At 48.4% G+C, this 20,152-nt stretch overlaps 1 protein-coding gene across 1 annotated transcript in view; it reads right to left on the reverse strand.

The window, feature by feature from the left end:
* mxra5 (matrix remodeling associated 5) overlaps positions 1 to 19,829 on the reverse strand; it is a 64,346-nt gene extending 44,517 nt beyond the window's left edge. Inside the window, exon 1 of the mRNA XM_033023355.1 lies at positions 19,164 to 19,829. The gene's annotated coding sequence lies outside the window, so the exon portion shown is untranslated. The remainder of the gene's footprint in view (positions 1 to 19,163) is intronic.
* Between the last annotated feature and the right edge of the window lie 323 nt (positions 19,830 to 20,152).

A 20,152-nucleotide genomic window follows, 5' to 3' on the forward strand; every position in this document is an offset into this window, starting at 1 on the left:
GAGCGGCACGGTGGCGCAGTGGTAGAGTCTCTGCCTCACAGCGCCAGAGACCCAGGTCCGATCCCGACTACGGGTGCTGTCTGTACAGAGTTTGTACATTCTCCCCGCGACCTGCGTGGGTTTTCTCCGGGTGCTCCGGTTTCCCCCACACTCCAAACACGCCCAGGTTTGTAGGGCAATTGGCTTGGTATAATTGTAAATTCTCCCCAGTGTGTGTAGGACGGTGTTAGTGTGCAGCGATCGCTGGTCGGCGCGGACTTGGTGGGCCGAAAGGCCTGTTTTCGTGCTGTAGCACCGAAGATACACTCTCCTTACACTGATGAAGGATCCCGACCCAAAAAGTCACCAATTCCTTTTCTCCAGAGATGCTGCCTGATCCACTGCGTTACTCCAGCTATAACTACACTGAGTTACTCCACCTGTTCTATATTCTGTTGTGCTGAAGCAAAGCAAGAATTTCATTGTCCTATCTGGGACACATGACAATAAACTCTCTCGAATCTTGAATCTTGAATCTTCACCTATTTCCTTTTCTCCAGAGATGCGGCCTGATCCACTGAGTTACTCCAGCTATAACTACACTGAGTTACTCCACCTTCACCTATTTCCTTTTCTCCAGAGATGCTGCCTGATCCACTGAGTTACTCCACCTATAACTACACTGAGTTACTCCACCTTCACCTATTTCCTTTTCTCAAGAGATGCTGCCTGATCCACTGGGTTACTTCAGCACTCTGTGTCTATCAGTTGAAGATTTTTCCAAGTTGTTTAAACAAGTTTGACGGGTCGGTTGGCCAGCTGCTTTTCATAAATAGTTCCTCTGCCAATGATTGATGGGGGCAAGGCCATATCCTGACTACATTTGACATGTTTGGCACCAGCATCATCCATTACGTTCATCGTTGTAGGTCCCAAACCAGCCTCCTGTGGAATCTGTACAATTCTTTGCCACAGAAGTGCTGTGGTGGCCAAGTCAGTGGATATTTTTAAGGCAGAGACAGATACAGTACGATGTCAGAGGTTACGGGGAGAAGGCAGGGGAATGGGTTTGGGAGGGAGAGATAGATCAGCCATGATAAAATGGCGGAGTAGACTTGAATGGTCGAATTCTACTCCTATCACTTATGATCTTATGATAACCGATATACAGAATAGAGTTGCAACATTATCTGTTTAGTTTAATTTAGTTTAGTTTGGAGATACAGCATGGAAACAGGCCCTTCAGCCCACCGGGTCCATGCCGACCAGCGATCCCCGTACACTAACACTATCCTACACACACTAGGGACAATTTTACACTTATACCAAGTCAATTAACCCACAAACCTGCATGTCTTTGGAGTGTGGGAGGATCCGAAGATCTCGGAGAAAACCCACACAGGTCACGGGGAGAACGTACAAACTCCGTACAGACAGCACCCGTAGTTGGGATCGAACCCGGGGGGGGGGGGGGGGTCTCTCTCGCTGTAAGGCAGCAACTCTATTGTTGCACCACCATGCCGTTCTTACATTTACAGTTACATATTGTACCCATAAGAACATTAGATAATGCAAAAGAAAAAAACTGAGTGAAAAATATACTGTAGTGTAGGAAGGAACTGCAGGTAGACACAAAATGCTGGAGTTGCTCAGACGGTCAGACAAAATCTCTGGAGAAAAGGAATTGGTGATGTTTTGGGTCGAGACCCTTCTTCAGACTGGCACAACCCATGCATTGTTTTCTCTGAATCCAATTCTTTTCTAATGCTTATAAGACAGCTCTGTAAAACGGATAGCAGGGAATGATGTAGTTGATATACTGCATCTATAAACAGAAAATAAACACTCGAAAATGTAACAATTAGTATCTGAGTGAAGACTTTAGATCAATGGGCAGCACGGTGGCGCATCGGTAGAGTTGCTGCCTTACAGCGCCAGAGACCCGGGTTCGATCCTGCCTACGGGTGCTCTCTGTACGGAGTTTGTACGTTCTCCTCGTGACCTGCGTGGGTTTTTCTCTGAGACCTTCAGTTTCCTCCAACACTCCAAAGACATACAGGTTTGTAGGTTAATTGGCTTCGGTAAAATTGAAAATTGTCTCTCGTGTGTAGGGTAGTGCCTGTAGTTGGTTGGCATGGACACGGTGGGCCGGGGGGGGGGCCAGTTTCCGTGATGTAGTTCTAAACTAAACAAAACTAATTTTCTAGTGTAGGAATTCAGAATTGTCCCTAGTCCTACAACTTTAGGCTGTGCACGCCATACGCGAGCAGAAGAAGAAACTGCCTCCACCACTTCCACTGGAAGCTCATTCCACACAGCTACCACCCTCTGAGTAAAGAAGTTGCCCCTCATGTTACCCCTTCTCCAACACCTCGAGGTGGGTCTTGTCCCAGAGAGCCAGCGTGGCTTCCTGGCCGAGCGTGGATCTGTAGACATGATATTTGCTGCACGTCAGATCCAGGACAAAACGCCAAGAGCAGCACAGTGACCTCTTTGTGACCTTTGATCTTCTTACCCAGGCCTTCGATACGGTCAGCAGAGATGTCTTGTGGAAGACAACGGAGAAGTTTGGCTGTCCCAGCGGGTTCATCACGATTATCCGGCAGTTCCACCACAGCACGATGGTGAAAGGATTGGATGATGAAGACGAGTCGGAAGCCTTCCTAGTGACAATTTCAAGTTGAAGATTCAAGATTCAAGAGAGTTTATTGTCATGTGTCCCTGATAGGACAATGAAATTCTTGCTTTGCTTCAGCACAACAGAACATAGTAGGCATTGACTACAGAACAGATCAGTGTGTCCATATACCATAATATAAATATATACACACATGAATAAATAAACTGATATATTGCAAATAACAGATAATGGGCTATTAATGTTCAGAGTTTTGTCCGAGCCAGGTTTAATAGCCTGATGGCTGTGGGGATGTAGCTATTGCTGAACCTGGTCATTGCGGTCTTCAGGCTCCTGTACCTTCTACCTGAAGGCGTGAAGCAAGGCTGCGTTCTTGCCCCTACGGTCTTTAGCATGGTCTCCTCCATCATGCTGACTGATGCTTTCTGTGACTGTCGGGATGGAATACACATCAAGTACAGGACTGGGTGATTCAACTTCAGGTGCCTGCCGGCTGTTACAAAGGTGTAGGAGACCGACATCAGAGACTTCTTATAGGGAGGTTGCACGCAGTCGAGGTCACGACCCGTGGCTCGTACTGTTGCCACGCTACGCCAACTGGAATACACGCGATGAACTGCAGGTAAGCACTGACCATGGCTTCCAATGTAGACAAAAGTGCTGGAGAAACTCAGCGGGTGCAGCAGCATCTATGGAGCGAAGGAAATAGGCAACGTTTTGGGCCGAAACCCTTCTTCAGACGTATGCTTCAAGGTATGGCTTCCAATGTAATGGACGTTTAAAAAACGCCAAAATAGTCAATTTTTGCGCTGTAAATAATTATGGAAATTGTGGTAAGCCTGAGAGACATTTATCCTACTTCAGAATTCCAATAGTGAGGAGAAATGATGGTAGAGAGAAACGACAACTGAAGGGACAACAACAGCTAAAGTGGTTGGCAAACATTGGCCGTGCAGATATCAAGATTGAAAATATTGGAAATTATCTTGTTTGCTCACTGCATTTAATCAACAGTTAAGAGCCTGTCTGTAAAGAGGAGTCATGAGCACACTGTGTCTTTACTACTGTTTATTGATAATACACAAACGTTGCTGCCCTAGCTGTACGTGGTCTGTCACAGGAGCTAGAGAGAGATCAATGGGTGGGGAGGTTGCCATTATACTTCTGATATGGGGAGTGGTTAGTAGTGGTGAGGTCACTATATTAAAGGTACATGCACATGTCATCTACATCCTTCCCCTTGGAAACAAAAAGCAACACAGTGGTGACGGGGCGACCACGTCTCATACGCTACGAGCAGGTAAGCAAACAGTTAAACAAACAGAGGAGCAAACAGCTAAGCAAATTCACCATAGCGGACAGGCGGCTTAACCAGCCGCCCGGACCGGGTACGCAGCTCGCCATCTCCCCGCTCTGCAGGAAGAGCAGGGGCCGGAGCGGGAGCGGGTGACCGAACCGGGGACCCTGGAGGAGAAAGAGGAGGCGGAGGCCGAGGAGGGGATGCAGGCACATCAGCGGGTGGACGGGCAGGCGAACGAGGGCTGGCAGGTGGAGAGCGGGGCTGGAAGAGCTGAGGTGGCAGGGTCCGAGGCATTCGTGGGGCGGCAGGCGGTGTGGCGGACAACGGAGGGGAGAAAGGATCGGCAGGCGGTGGTGGGGGCTCGTTGACAAGCCGCAGATGTTGGCAGGACCGGCGGTAGATGGTACCGTCGTGGTCGACCAGGTAGGACCGCGGCGAACCAGCATCACCGACGACGGTGGCAAGCTTGGAGTGACCGGAGGGGGACTGCATCCGGACAACTTGACCGGGGAACAGATGCGGGAAGGTACGGCAGGACTGGTCGTGGGAGCGCTTTTGCACCTCGTGCTTGAGGGCAATGCGCTCCTGGACAGCAGCCGGCTGGAGAACAGATGGCACGAGGGACCACTGGGTCACAGGGAGTGGAGGTCTCGTAGTGCGAGACATCAGACGCTGTGCTGGCGAGCCCAAGGCAGGGTCGCGGGAGATGTTTCGAAGATTGAGGAGGGCCAGGTAAAAGTCGGAGTCGGACAGTCTGCAATGCTCCAGCAAGTCCTTAGCACTGCGGACAGCGCGCTCCGCTAGGCCGTTGCTCTGCGGGTACTCTGGACTGCTGGTGTAGTGTCGGAAGTTCCAGCTGGCAGCGAAACCCCGAAACTCGGCACTGGTGAACTGGCTGCTGTTGTCAGATTGGAGGCTCGCCGGGGAGCCGAAAGTGGCGAAGTGGCGGCGCAGCTTCCCGATGCCGAAGAGGAGAGGGAGTGCAGCTGGTCGACCTCGAACCAGCTGGAATAAGAGTCAACGAGGACCAGGAAGTGTTTGCCACGCCACTCGAAAATGTCAGTTACGACCGCCATCCAGGGCAGTTCAGGGGCAGGCTGTTGCAGAAGCGGCTGGCGTTGCTGATGGGGAGCGAGGCTATTGCAGGTAGAGCAGGCGGAGACCCTCTCCCGGATGTCTTGGGCCATGCCGGGCCAGTAGAACTGACTCTGGGCGTGGGACAGAGTGGCCTCGGCCCCAGGATGACCGCGGTGGGCGGACTGAAAATAGTGGTCTTGCAGCGCAGCGGGCACAACCACCTTGTGTCCTTTCACCACCACGCCGTCGTGCAGCACGAGCTCGTCACAGACCAGGAAGTAGGGCTCGGCACCGGCCGGCAAGGATGAACGTCGGTCTGGCCAGCCCTGCCGGATGACGTCGGCAAGCTGCTGCAGGGCAGGATCCTTGGCAGTGTGCTTGACCAGGGACTGCATCTGCAGTCTAGACTTCAGGATGTCAAAAGCTTTTTGGTGATGCGGGAACCAAGCCCAGGCAGTGTCCTTCTTGATTAGCTCCCTCAGGGGCGCACTCAGCTCGCTGAGGTCGGGGATGAACTTGCCCAGGTAATTGACCATGCCCAGGAAATGCTGCAGGCTGGGCACGTCGGTGGGTGAGGACATCCCGGAGACAGCAGCCGTTTTTTGCGGGTCAGGCTTCAGCCCCGAGGCAGTAAAACCGTGGCCCACGTAAGTGACCTCCGGGACGCGGAAGCGGCACTTCTTTGGGTTGAGCTTGAGGTTGATTTCACGGGCCCGGTCCAGGACTTGACGGAGGTGGAGGTCGTGCTCAGCAACGTCCTTGCCGTAGACCAGGATATCGTCAACGATGATGGCACACGGCAGACCGGCAGACAGCTGCTCCATGGTTCGCTGGAATACCTCGCTGGCAGAGTTGATCCCGAATGGCATGCGGAGGAATCGGAACCTTCCGAAAGGCGTGCTGAAGGTGGTCAGGCAGGAGGACCTGACTACCAGCGGTATCTGCCAGAAAGAGCTCTTGGCATCGAGGACCGAAAAGACAGTGGGCGGACCAACCTGTGCAGCGACGTCCTCCACTGTTCGCATGGGGTAGTGCGGGCGTTTGATGGCCAGGTTCAGGTCCTTGGGGTTGATGCAAATGCGAATTTCACTTTTGTCCTTTTTCGCGGCAACGACCACGGTGGAGACCCACCGGGTGGGATCGCTCACCTCTTTCAGGATGCCCATGGTGACCATGTTGAGCAGCGTCGATTCCACCTTGTCCTTCATGGCAAAGGAGACGCGGTGCGGCGGGCGGATCACAGGTTCAACACTGGGGTCGACAGCAATCTTGTAACAGTCAGGGTATTCGTGCAGGGGGTCCATGAGGGTCCGCACCTGGTGGATATCACGGTGGAAGGAGACCAGGCCGAGGTCTTGGCACGCCTGGGCACCCAGCAAGGTAATGTTGTGAGAGTCTAGCAGGTAGAAAGTGAGGGGCCGAGAGGCCTTCAGGACCTTGCAGTGCAGGGTTGCCTTTCCCACAGGAATGAGCACGCCTCCCCCGTAGGCATGCAGACGGGAGTCGTCAGCAGTCACTATTTCATTAGTCCTTATCTTTTTGAAAAGGCTTGTTGACATTACATTTGTCACGGCCCCCGTGTCGATTTTTGCGGAGAAGGTCGAACCATTGACAGTAACCCGAACCGAAGGGTCCGTTATCAGGGCATGTGCATCCAAGAGTGAAAAAATGCTGGTCTCCCCCTGGGATGAACTGGTATCAGACAAAGGGAGTTCGTCAGGCTGGTACTGGGAACCAAGCTCGCTATCAGCTTGAGCAAGGTTGTTTAACATTCTCCGTGGAGCGGGAACTGGCTTCCCACGGGAGCGGCAAGCTGCAGAGAAATGGTTTAACTTCCTGCAAAAATTACATGTTTTGCCCAAGGCAGGGCACACATTAAACTGATGGGAGGCAAAATTGCAGTTGGGGCAACGTCGTGGGCTGTCGCCCCCGGGTGCAGGGGAACCCCGTTGCCGTGGCGGGCCAAGCGTTTCGCCGGCGGCCAGCAGCACTGGCAAAGTTAATGTCATGATCAACAGGCGACAGTGCCGAGGCGACAGCCTCAGCCATGCGGGAGGCGTGCAGAGCATCGTGCAGAGACAGGTCGGGCTTCCGCAGAAGTTCAGCCTTTAGCTTTACATCTAGAAGGCCATATACTAGAATGTCCCGGGTCACTTGATCGGGGGTCAGTGCGTCCAGGCGACAATGCCTGGCCATGTGTCGCAACGCGGCGATATAGTTGTCGATTGACTCTCCAGGGATCTGACGCCGGCTGAACATTTTAAAACGCTCTAAGATGCAGTTAGTGGGGATGTCGCACATCGCGGTAAACTTAGCCATAAGACATACCGGGTCTTGAGCATCTTCACCTGCACCATAGACAAATGACTCAGATCATTCCAGGGCATCGGGACCAGCCAGGTTGAGGAGCAGAGAAGCACGCATTTCAGCGGTGGCAGCAGGATGGGCGATCGTCACGTAGTGCTGGAAATTGCGTCTAAAGACACCCCACCGATGGGCAATGTCTGAGTCGAAGACAAGCACATCGGGCTTGCGGCAAGAGGTAGCCATGGCACGGGAGATAGAACAAGGGATAGGGAACTGGGTCAAAAGTAAATAAAACCCGACAAACAGGAGGCGCAGAGGTACGATTGTGACACCATGTAAAGAGGAGTCATGAACACACTGTGTCTTTACTACTATTTATTGGTAATAAACAAACGTTGCTGCCCTAGCTGTACGTGGTCTGTCACAGGAGCTAGAGAGGGATCAATGGGTGGGGAGGTTGCCATTATACTTCTGATATGGGGAGTGGTTAGTAGTGGTGAGGTCACTATATTAAAGGTACATGCACATGTCATCTACACTGTCCCACGGGCATGCGACTGCATGTGGCGAGCGCGACCTAACGTGGTCGCTTGAGCCGTATGGCCTCGCGGGGCCGGTCCCACTTCGATCGTTGGAGCTGTATGGAGTTGTGTGGAGCTGGTCCCGACATCGCATGGGGCTCCGAAAAACTGACACTGTCCAAAAATCCCGCATGGCAACGGCCTGTCGGCCCGCAGCCGCATTGAGGCCGTACGCAACGTCTCAACGCCGTACGCAGCATCTTGACGCCGTATGCAGCATCTTGACGGTGTACGCCTAGCGCGTGGCGTTGCGCAATGACGTCACCGCCCGGCGTGCCGTTGCGCGATGACGTAACCGCCCAACGCCGTGCGACGTCCAAATTCAGTCAGCCCACCTCCTGCCCAGCTGATTGGCGAGTATGATGTCGGGACCAGCCCCGCACAACTCCAGACGGCTCCGCGGTTGGAAGTAAGACCGGCCCCGCGAGGCCGTACGCCTCAAGCCACCACGTTTGGTCACACTAGATGCATGCAATCACATGCTGGTGGGACAGGCCCTTAAGGCATTGTTTGTTTTTTTTCTTAATTCCTTCGGTATCTAAAAAATTGCAGAAGTGTTAATCTGGCTGTAAAATTTTTAAATCGCCCATGGTTCTCAAGTGGGATTTTACGTGTAAAATGAAACGCTTCTGAAGCAAATTTTATCATTAAAAAAAAAATCACAAACCATACGTGGGTTTTGAATTACATTTTACTCAGATGCAAGTCAAGGAATGGCATAATTGTCAGCTGTTAATTGGACATAATCAACTTCAGCAAATTGCCAATATCTTTGAAAGGGAATGGGTATTTAAGCTGTCAGGACATTTTATTATTTGCCAAAACATACATCTATAGCAAAATAATAGAAAACTTACTTTTCCACACACCGCTCGTAAGTCTGGAGATTTTTTTTAATGATAAATTTAGCTTCAGACGCATTTTCTTTTTGCATGTAAAAACCCACTTCAGAACCATGGGCGATTTTTAAATTTTATCACGCCAGATTTATCACTTCTGAAACTTTTTGGATACCAAAGGAATCAAGAAAAAAGACAAATAATGCCTTACTGTTGATGAAATGCAGTGAGCAAATGATAATTGTCAATATTTTCAATCTCGATATCTGCACGGCCAATGTTCACCAACCACTTTAGCTGTTGTTGTCCCTTCACCTCTCGCTTCCCTATTTCTCCTCACTTTTGGAATTCTGAAGTAGGACTAATGTCTCTCAGGTTTACACCGATTTCCACAATTATTTACAGCGCAAAAAAATGAAAATGTTGGCGTTTTTTAACGGGTAAACAAATACAGTATATGCCGGAAGCTGCTATGTCCTCCACATGGACTGAGCTGCTCCGTGCATCACACCCTTTGTCCCGATGACCTTACGTACAACAGCCTCCTCTTGAATATCAAAGAAACTAAGGAGATGATCGTAGACTTTAGGAGGGCACATCATCCGAGAACGTACACACCACTGAAGATAAATGGGGATACTGTGGATAGGGTGAGCTGCTTTACATACCTGGGAGTCCACATCTCTGAGGATCTGACATGGACATCACACGCTGCAGCATTTGTGAGTAAGGCAAGGCAGCGCCTTTACCACCTCGGGCAATTGATGAAATCCAGAGTGTCTCTGAGGATCCTCCAGTGCTTCTACTCAGCAGCTGTGGAAAGCATCTTGTCCGGAAACATCACAATCTGGTTTGGGAATTGTTCTGCCCAGGGCAAGAAGGCTCTGCAGAGAGTAGTGCGTTCGGCCAAACGCACTATGGGAACTACACTCGCCCCCCTGCAGGAACTATACATCAGGAGGTGCAAATCCAGAGCCAGCAACATTATGGGGGACCCCTTCCACCCCTGCAACGGACTGTTCCAGCTACTACGGTCAGGCAAATGCCTCCGTTGCCATGCTGTGAGAACGGAGAGGATGAGGAGGGGTTTCTTCCCAGAGGCCATGAGGACTGTAAACTCCTATCTCACCAGGGATTAACTTACTGCACCATTCTACTGTTGTGTTGTGTCTTTTTTAAATTGCTGTTTTTTCTCCCACCAATATGTAATTACTGATTCTGTTCTCCCCCGTCTCCGCCTGCACCAAGGCTGGCGACCTCGGAGCTGGGGCAGCGTTCCAGCGGCAGCGGTCCGACTCCGGTGCTGTGGTGTTCCGGCGGCAGCGGCGACACGGCCTCGGAGCTGGGGCAGCGGCAGCGGCAGCGGCAGCAGCGACCCGACCTCGGAGCTGGGGCAGCGGCGACCCGACCTCGGAAATTTGGCCGCGTGCCCGGTGGACGACATTGTCGGGAGCTCGCAGGTCACAGGTTGGTGACCTGTTTTCCGGAGCTCCCGCAACAACAGCTGCGTCCGCTGGACTGGAGGGCCGCTGCTTCGGCAGCTTCGACCACCCCGGGCCGCGGAGTTGAACCGGCCCGTTCGCGGAGCTCGGATTCAGCCGCGGGACTGACATTACCTACCATCACCCAACGGGGTCACAACATCAGAAGCCTGGATCGCCTCGGCGCAGAGGGAGAATAAGAAGGGAAGAGACAAAGACTTAAGGCTTTTGCCTTCCATCACAGTGAGGAGGTGCCTCGTGAACTTAGTGGTGGATGTTAAACTGTGTTTATTGTGTGTTTTGTCATTTTTACTATATGTAGGACTGCAAGGCAATGAAATTTAGTTGACAATAAAGGCTACTTTGACTTTGACTTTGACTTTGATTAGGTGGCAGGTCAAAATCCCGGACACGGAAGCCTTGCAACCAAAGATCCTTTGGTCTGCACCCTCCTTCGGAAAGCCCAAGGCAGGTGGGCTGGCCATGTCATCCGAATGCCAGATTGTCGTCGGCTGCCAAAACAGCTGTTGCACGGAGAACTGTGTCAGGCAAGCGCTCAGTTAGGGGAGGGCAGAAGAAACGCTTCAAAGACTGCCTCAACGTGTCCCTCAAAGACCTTAACATCGATCTCAATACTTGGGAATACAAGATCACCACGGGAGTGGATGCGGCTGAAAAGAAGCGCACATCGCAGAAGCTCAGAAGAAACCTTGTCACACGTAGAAACATAGAAAATAGGTGCAAGAGGAGGCCATTCGGCCCTTCGATCCAGCACCGCCATTCATTGTGATCATGGCTGATCGTCCCCTACCAATAACCCAAACCTGCCTTCTCCCCATATCCCTTGACTCCACTAGCCCCTAGAGCTCTATCTAACTCTCTCTTAAATCCATCCAGTGATTTGGCCTCCACTGCCCTCTGTGGCAGGGAATTCCATAAATTCACAACTCTCTGGGTGAAAAAGTTTTTTCTCACCTCAGTCTTAAATGGCCCCCCTTTATTCTAAGACTGTGGCCCCTGGTTTATAAATCAGAGCATTGAGTATAGAAGTTGGGATGTAATGTTAAAATTGTACTAGGCATTGGTGAGGCCAATTCTGGAGTATGGGGTACAATTTTGGTCGCCTAATTATAGGAAGGATGTCAACAAAATAGAGATAGTACAGAGGAGATTTACTAGAATGTTGCCTGGGTTTCAGCAACTAGGTTACAGAGAAAGGTTGAACAAGTTAGGGCTTTATTCTTTGGAGCACAGAAGGTTAAGGGGGGACTTGATAGAGGTCTTTAAAATGATGAGAGGGATAGACAGAGTTGACGTGGATAAGCTTTTCCCACTGAGAGTAGGGAAGATTCAAACAAGGGGACATGACTTGAGAATTAAGGGACAGAAGTTTAGGGGTAACATGAGGGGGAACTTCTTTACTCAGATAGTGGTGGCTGTGTGGAATGAGCTTCCAGTGAAGGTGGTGGAGGCAGGTTCGTTTTTATAATTTAAAAATAAATTGGATAGTTATATGGACGGGAAAGGAATGGAGGGTTATGGTCTGAGCGCAGGTAAATGGGACTAGGGGAGAATACGTGTACGGCACGGACTAGAAGGGTCGAGATGGCCTGTTACCGTGCAGTAATTGTTATATGGTTATATGGTTATATGGTTCTGGACTCGCCCAACATTGGGAACATTTTTCCTGCATCTAGCTTGTCCAGACCTTTTATAATTTGATATGTTTCGATAAGATCCCCCTCATCCTTCTAAACTCCAGTGAATACAAGCCTAGTCTTTTCAATCTTTCCTCATATGACAGTCCCGCCATCCCAGGGATCAATCTCGTGAACCTACGCTGCACTGCCTAAATCACAAGGATGTCATTCCTCAAATTAGGAGACCAAAACTGTACGCAATACTCCAGATGTGGTCTCACCAGAGCCCTATATAACTACAATGTGATATGATATTCCATTCCATAGAGTGGTGGGAAAATAGAATGAGCTGCCAGAGGAGGTAGTTGAGGTGGATACTGGAACACTTAAAAGACATTCGGAAACATACATGGACAGGGAGAGCTCAGAGGGACATGGACCAAAGTCAAGCTTATTACCACCTGCATGACTTGGATGAGGCACAGGTGCAGCTCATATTCCCAGTGAAAGGACTGGAAGAAACTGTTCAATTGATAATACAAACTATTTAAAAAGATGGTTTTAAAGTAGGTCAAATGGAAACAACTAAACAAAACTCCGCGATAAGCCTTTTTGAAGTGTTTAGTCTGAATAGGATAAGAAATATATTTTGGCATGTACTGTTCAACTCATCTCCAGCATTTTGAGGACATTGGGCATTGTCTATGGAACTGATGCGCTACAATGCTGAGAACTATATTCCGCACTCTGTATCTCCCCCTCTGCTCTGCCTACTGTACTTGAGTTTGAACTGATTGTACCCAGGTATGGTATATCTGATCTGATGGATTGCATGCAAAACAAAGCTTTTCACTGTACCTCGGTACATGTGACAGCAATAAGCCTAAACATCAAAGTGAAATTTTGAACTGGATTAACTCAGCGGGACAGGCAGCATCACTGGAAAAAAGGAAGAGGTGACGTTTCGGGTCGAGACCCTTCTTCAGAGTCAAGTAAGAAGGGTTCCGATCTGAAACATCACCGGTCCACGTTCTCCAGAGATGCTGCCTGACCTGCTGAGTTAATCCAGCACTTTGTGTCTATCTCTAGTATAAACTAGCATCTGCAGTTCATTTTTATTATGGTTTATCCATTCCTACCATCAGTTCCACTGCCTTCAGCCATGAATTGAAAGGCTATGTCTTTAGAAGACAGAGGCAAGGAAGTGCGGATGCTGGTTTATGCCAAAGATAGACACAAAGTCCGACAGTAAATCAGCAGTTCAGGCAGCATCTCTGGAGAAAAAGGATGGGTGTCGTTTTGGGTTGGGAACCTACTTCAAGTTACTTACAGAAGGGTCCTGACCTGAAAAATCACCCATCCATTTTCTCGGGAGATGAGTTTGAATTTTGAGGAATCCAACCACCCACAGTATACAGATACATGGGTTTAATGCAAGATAAAGTAAACTCCGATCAAAGATAGTCCAAGGGTCCCCGATGTAAGACTGCTCTCTAGTTGTTGGTACAGCTAGGATGGTACAGTTACCTGGTAACACCTGAGAAAACAGTCCCTGAATCTGGAGGTGTGCATTTTCACACTTCTATACCTTTTGCCCAATGGGAGAGGGAGGAAGAGGGAGTGGCCGAGTTGTGACTCATTCTTAATTATATAGAAAGTAACTGCAGATGCTGGTTTAAACAGAAGACAGACACAAAAAGCTGGAGTAACTCAGTGGGTCAGGCAGCATCTCTGGAGAGATGACATTTCGGGTCAAGAATATGAAGAAGGGTCCTTCTGCAGTTGTACAGGGCCCTAGTGAGACCACACATGGAGTATTGTGTGCAGTTTTGGTCCCCTAATTTGAGGAAGGACATTCTTGCTATTGAGGGAGGGATGGCAGGACTGTCATATGCTGAGAGAATGGAGCAGTTGGGCTTGTACACTCTGGAGTTTAGAAGGATGAGAGGGTATCTCATTGAAGCATATAAGATTGTTCAGGGCTTGGACACGCTGGAGGCAGGAAACATGTTTCCGATGTTCGGGGAGTCCAGAACCAGGGGCCACAGTTTAAGAATAAGGAGTAAGCCATTTAGAACAGAGACGAGGAAACGCTTTTTCTCACAGAGAGTGGTGAGTCTGTGGAATTCTCTGTCTCAGAGGGTGGTGGAGGCAGGTTCTCTGGATGCTTTCAAGAGAGAGCTAGATAGGGCTCGTAAAAATAGCGGAGTCAGGGGATATGGGGAGAAGGCAGGAACGGGGTACTGATTGGGGATGATCAGCCATGATCACATTGAATGGCGGTGCTGGCTCGAAGGGCCGAATGGCCTACTCCTGCACCTATTGTCTATCGTCGACCGGAAAAGGTCGCCCATTCCTTCTCTTCAGAGATGCTGCCTGACCCGTTGAGTTGCTCCAGCACTTTGTGCCTATTTAGAGGGCATGCTTTTTAGAGGTCTCTGTCCACCACTGAAATTACTGACTGGTTGTTCCACACTCTAATCACCAGACCCAGATATAACAATATGTTTTTTTTTCCCGCATTGTGACCTGGTGCGGAGAATAAGGGCCTCGTCCCGAAACACCACCCATTCTTTCTATCCAGAGATGCTGCCTGTCCCGCAGAGTTACTCCAGCGTTTTGTGTCAATCTTGGGTGTAAACCAGCATCTGCAGTTCCATCCTATGCAGTGAAAAGCCTTTGTTTGTGTGCTATCCATTTGGAGAACAGACTATACATGTATACCATCTTCGGTGTTAACCAGCACCTGTAATTCCTTCCTACACAAACTGAGAGAGTGTTGCATTTTGAGACACTTGTACCAAGGGCGGGTTACAGTTCAGTTTCCGTTTAGTTTATTGTCACTTGTACTGAGGTACAGCGAAAAGCTTTTATTGCGTGCTAACCAGTCAGCGGAAAGACAATAAATGATTACAATCATTCCATTTACAGTGTATAGATACATGTTAAGGGGATAAGTGCTTAGTGCAAGATAAAGCCAGCAAAGGATAGTCCCATAACATGGTGGCACAGAACTGATACGGAATTTAGAAGATTGAGGGGGGATCTTATAGAAACTTACAAAATTCTTAAGGGGTTGGACAGGCTAGATGTAGGAAGATTATTCCCGATGTTGGGGAAGTCCAGAACAAGGGATCACAGTTTAAGGATAAGAGGGAAGTCTTTTAGGACCGAGATGAGAAAATCATTTTTTACACAGAGAGTGGTGAATCTGTGGAATTCTCTGCCACAGAAGGTAGTTGAGGCCAGTTCATTGGCTGGATTTAAGAGGGAGTTAGATGTGGCCCTTGTGGCTAAAGGGATCAGGGAGTATGGAGAGAAGGCAGGTATGGGATATTGATTTGGATGATCAGCCATGATCATATTGAATGGCGGTGCAGGCACGAAGGGCCGAATGGCCTACTCCTGCACCTATTTTCTATGTTTCTATGTTTCTATGCTCTAACTGCAGCCTCATACAACTGCAACATGACCTCCCAATCTATAAAGAGTAGCAATGTTTAGTTTAGTTTAGTGTGGTTGAGTTTGGTTTAGTTTATTTTCACTTGTACCGAGGTACAGTGATAAGCTTTTGTTGTGTGCTAGTCAGCGGAAAGCCAATACATGATTACAATCGAGCCATTTACAGTGTACAGATACATGATAAGAGAATAACACTTTAGTTAGTGCAAGATAAAGCCAGTAAAGTCTGATCAAAGATAGTCCGACAGTCACAGATGAGGTAGTTAGTAGTTCAAGACTCTAGTTGTGGTAGGATGATTCAGTTGCCTGATTACAGCTGGGAAGAAACTGTCCTTGAATCTGGAGGTGAGCATTTTCATACCTATACCTTTTGCTTGATGGGAGAGGGAAGAAGAGAGAATGGCCAGGGTGCAACTTATCTTCGATTTTGCTGATTATCCTTGATTTCAATAGACAATAGACAATAGACAATAGACAATATGTGCAGGAGTAGCCCATTGACCCATTGAGCCAGCATCACCATTCACTGTGATATGGCTGATCATCCACAATCGGTACCCCGTTCCTGCCTTCTCCCCATATCCCTTGACTCCGCTATCTTTAAGAGCTCTATCTAACTCTCTCTTGAAAGCATCCAGAGAATTGGCCTCCACTGCCTTCTGAGGCAGAGAATTCCACAGATTCACAACTCTCTGGGTGAAAAAGTTTTTCTTCATCTCCGTTCTAAATGGCCTACCCCTTATTCTTAAACTGTGGCCCCTCGTTCTGGACTCCCCCAACATCGGGAACATGTTTCCTGCCCCTAGCGTGTCCAATCCCTTAATAATAAGGGACCGAAAGGTGTTTAAACCTAATATTCTTATACTCTTCTCCTCTGAATGTTTTTCACTACTCTGTTCAGTTTCCATGTTGATTGCATTTGTTCTTAGGTGGGTTGTAGAGTGCTTCTTCTGCCTGCCAGGGCACTCTCATACAAATGCTTCACATAAAATCAATGTACAAATATATGTGGCCCACATAGATATTTGAATACAACAACTGCATCACAGCTTGGTTTGGGAACAGCTCCATCCAAGACCGCAGTAAATTGCAGTGAATTGTGGACGCAGCCCAGACCATCACACAAACCAACCTCCCTTCCATTGAAGGTAGACAAAAATGCTGGAGAAACTCAGCGGGTGCAGCAGCATCTATGGAGCGAAGGAAATAGGCACCGTTTCGGGACGAAACGTTGCCTATTTCCTTCGCTCCATAGATGCTGCTGCAACCGCTGAGTTTCTCCAGCATTTTTGTCTTCCTTTGATATTCCAGCATCTGCAGTTCCCTCTTAAGCACTTTGTCTACTCCCTTCCATTGACTCCATTTACACCTCACGTTGCCTCGGCAAGGCCAGCAGCATAATCAAGGACCAGTCGCACCCTGGCCACTCCCTCTTCTCCCCTCTCACATCGGGCAAAAGGTACAGAAGTGTGAAAACGCACACCTCCAGATTCAGGGACAGTTTCTTTCCAGCTGTCATCAGGCAACTGAATCATCCTACCAACAACTAGAGAGCAGTGATGAACTACCATTTACCTCATATTGTGGCACTCAAACTATCTTTGTTCGGACTTTACTGGCTTTTTAAAGCCCTGTCCCACGGTACGAGTTAATTCCAAGAGCTCTCCCGAGTTTAAAAAAAATCAAACTCGTGGTGAGCGCGGAGAATGAACGTAGCGGGTACGTCGGAGCTCGGGGACGTCTCTTAGCGGCTCGTAACGCCAACAGCAGGTACTCGGGAAGACTCGCTAACAGCAGGTAAGCACGGGAAGACTTGTGAAGATTTTTCAACATGATGAAAAATGTCCACGAGAGCCCCGAGTACCGACGAGTGGACATTACCGTAAATCTCCGAGTTCGAATCAGGGCAAACTCGGGAGAGATCTTGAAATGAACTCGTACCGTGGGACAGGGGTTTTACCTTGCACGAAAAGTTATTCCCTTACCATGTATCTGTGCACTGTGAATGGCTTGATTGTAATCATGTATTGTCTTTCTGCTGACAGGTTAGCACGCAACAACAACAAAACACTTTTTACTGTACCTGGGTACTCGAGACGATGAACTAAACTGAAACTGAACACTGGAGCAGGCACGGTTACATGGCGAGTGAGCGGGGCACGGCAAAGTTCAGGACATGCATTCAGCTGGGATATGGGTTCTTCTGCACCAATATTTGTTTCAGCGTGCAGTTGCAAGTGTTCAGAGACTTGAGTTGCCGATGTGTCCTGGGCGATGTTTTGTTTCCACCCCAGCCCGTCGAAGGCAGATGATTCCCATTCTCACACACGCACATTTATTAGAGAAGAAATCGCTTCCCTCCCCCTGGGGAACGTGTGAAATTCCCAGCCCCTTTCTCCTGCCATCCAATGGGCTCGCACGGTGCTCTTGTGTTTGCAAGATATATGCAACATTTATGCAATGTCCGCTACATTGCAGCAGAGATTCCAAGCCTTATTCTCGCTACTATACATCGCAATTCTACATATGTGTAGGAACGAACTGCACAGATAGATGCTGTCTTAACCCGAAGGTAGACACAAAATGCTGGAGTAACTCAGCGGGACAGGCAGCATCTCTGGGGAGAAGGAATGTGTGACATTCCGGGTCGAGACCCTTCTTCAGAATAGATTATAATCTAATATACACTTTATATCTTATTATAAATAGATAGGTCAAATCGTATTCAAAATCATTTTAAAAGAAAAAAAAAGCACAATAATTTGAAATAGTATTATGTTCCCAATATACCACTTAATTATACATATATAGATCAGAATGTAAACACGAGCATTTTAAATAATAAAAAATGGTTTGCAATATTAGGATCATATTAGTATGCGACCTGGTTACATACCGATAGTTCAAAAATGTTAAATGTAAACGGCAGCATTATTAATAATAAAAGTTATGTTCATGTTAATTTATAACGTAGTTATAGATCCATATGTCAAATTTTAAATGAAAACATGTTTTTAAAAAAACCACTTAAATTGTTTCAAAAGTTATGTTCCACCGCCACGTCAATCTGCAACATAGTTATAGATCGATCGGTCAAAATATAAACACAGGATTTAAAAAAAAACAATAAACGCTTCAGCAGTTTGCAAAGTTGTGGCCACGTTAATATGCAACATAGTTGGTACAGATTGACACAAAAATCTGGAGTTAACTCAGCGGGACAGGCAGCATCTCTGGAGAGAAGGAATGGGTGACGTTTCGGGTCGAGATCCTTCATCGGACTAGTTAAGGATAAGAGAAGCGAAAGGTATACCTTGAGGATCTAAAGCCGGAAGGCCATGAGGGGGGGTCCACGAGGAAGGGGTTCGTTGGAGACGGGAAAATGGATCAGTCTGAATACCGGAACGTTGCCTATTTCCTTCGCTCCTTAGATGCCGCTGCACCCGCTGAGTTTCTCCAGCACTTTTGTCTACCAAGCGAAAGATATGGACGGTGATGTTCAGAGATAAAGAACAATGAATGAAAGATATGCACAAAAGTAACGATGATAGATGGTAAAAGATCGATAGGTCAGAGGGTGGACGGAAGCATTTCAACAATAATTTCTCCAGCATTTTTGTCTACCTTTGATTTTCCAGCATCTGCACTTCCTTCTGAAACTCAATAAATAAACTCGATATTTTTGAAAAGTGATGTTCTACACTAATATACTAATAACACACTAATATGCAGCACAGTTATAGGTCAACATGGAAAAGGAAACACAATTTAAAATAGTTTGAAATGGTATTATTTTAGAAGTGATTTTTCAACATAGCAACGCTTAAATAAACAGCGGAATAAAACAGGCGTCATTTACCTTGTGTTTGTTTCTCTGTGGATGCTAGCCTGCAGTTGTGTGCAAAGATGCGACTGGGTCAGTTCGGAGTCAATGGTTTTTGTATACAGATGAAAGAGAATCATTAACTTCTCGGATGTGGACCAGCGCTGGATGTGCCTGGGTGCACATACACAACTTCGCCGCCCCCGTTTTAGATTCAAGCGGCGAAACAAACTGCAGGGCAGGCTTTAATTTTCAAGAAAACCGCCTCGATTGGGACACAAGCTCCTTCCTTGTTTCTCTCATAGTAGCAGAACAGAGAGAGGCTGCGTTGACTGATCCATTGCCCAGGGACTAGCTTCAGCAACTTTGCTTGGAGTTTCACCGGTTGCTTTGTCAGGAGTTGGATGTGGCAAATAGTAACTGCAGTGTGAAACAGCGAGGAAGGGAGCGAGAGACACGCGGCAGCTGGGAGATCCAAATCGCTTTTTAAGTTAGAGACGGAGTGATATGTCAAGCGGTTTCTGTGCATCTGAGTCGCTCCCTTTGCAAGACAGAGTGGAAACAGAGGGTTCGGGGAGGCTGTTAGACAAGGGGAGTGTTCGCTGCTAGGGGAGGGAGGGGAGGTTGGAGTGGTGTGTGTGCATACACTCTCCGGTCTGGGTTGGCTCGAGGGGAAGAATTGGTCGCTCGCTGCAGAAGGGGAGGGGGCGGGCAGCGTTATATTACACGCACAGACCTCCCTGTAGTGTGGGTGGAGACACACACTCACACAGATGAAGCAAAGCGGGCAACTCGCCTCGGTTTAACACTCGTTAGATAGAGTGTGTAGGACTAGGAAGGAACTGCCGATGCTGGTTTACACCGAAGACACAGGCTGCCTGGAGTCTATCTATCTATCTATCTATCTATCTATCTATCTATCTATCTATCTATCTATCAGTGGGTCAGGCAGCACCTCTTGGAGAGAAGGAATGGGTGGAGTTTCGGGTCGAGACCATTTCTTCAGACTGAGAGTCAGGGGAGAG

This window comes from Amblyraja radiata, chromosome 6, assembly GCF_010909765.2.
Source record: "Amblyraja radiata isolate CabotCenter1 chromosome 6, sAmbRad1.1.pri, whole genome shotgun sequence".
NCBI lineage: Eukaryota > Metazoa > Chordata > Chondrichthyes > Rajiformes > Rajidae > Amblyraja > Amblyraja radiata.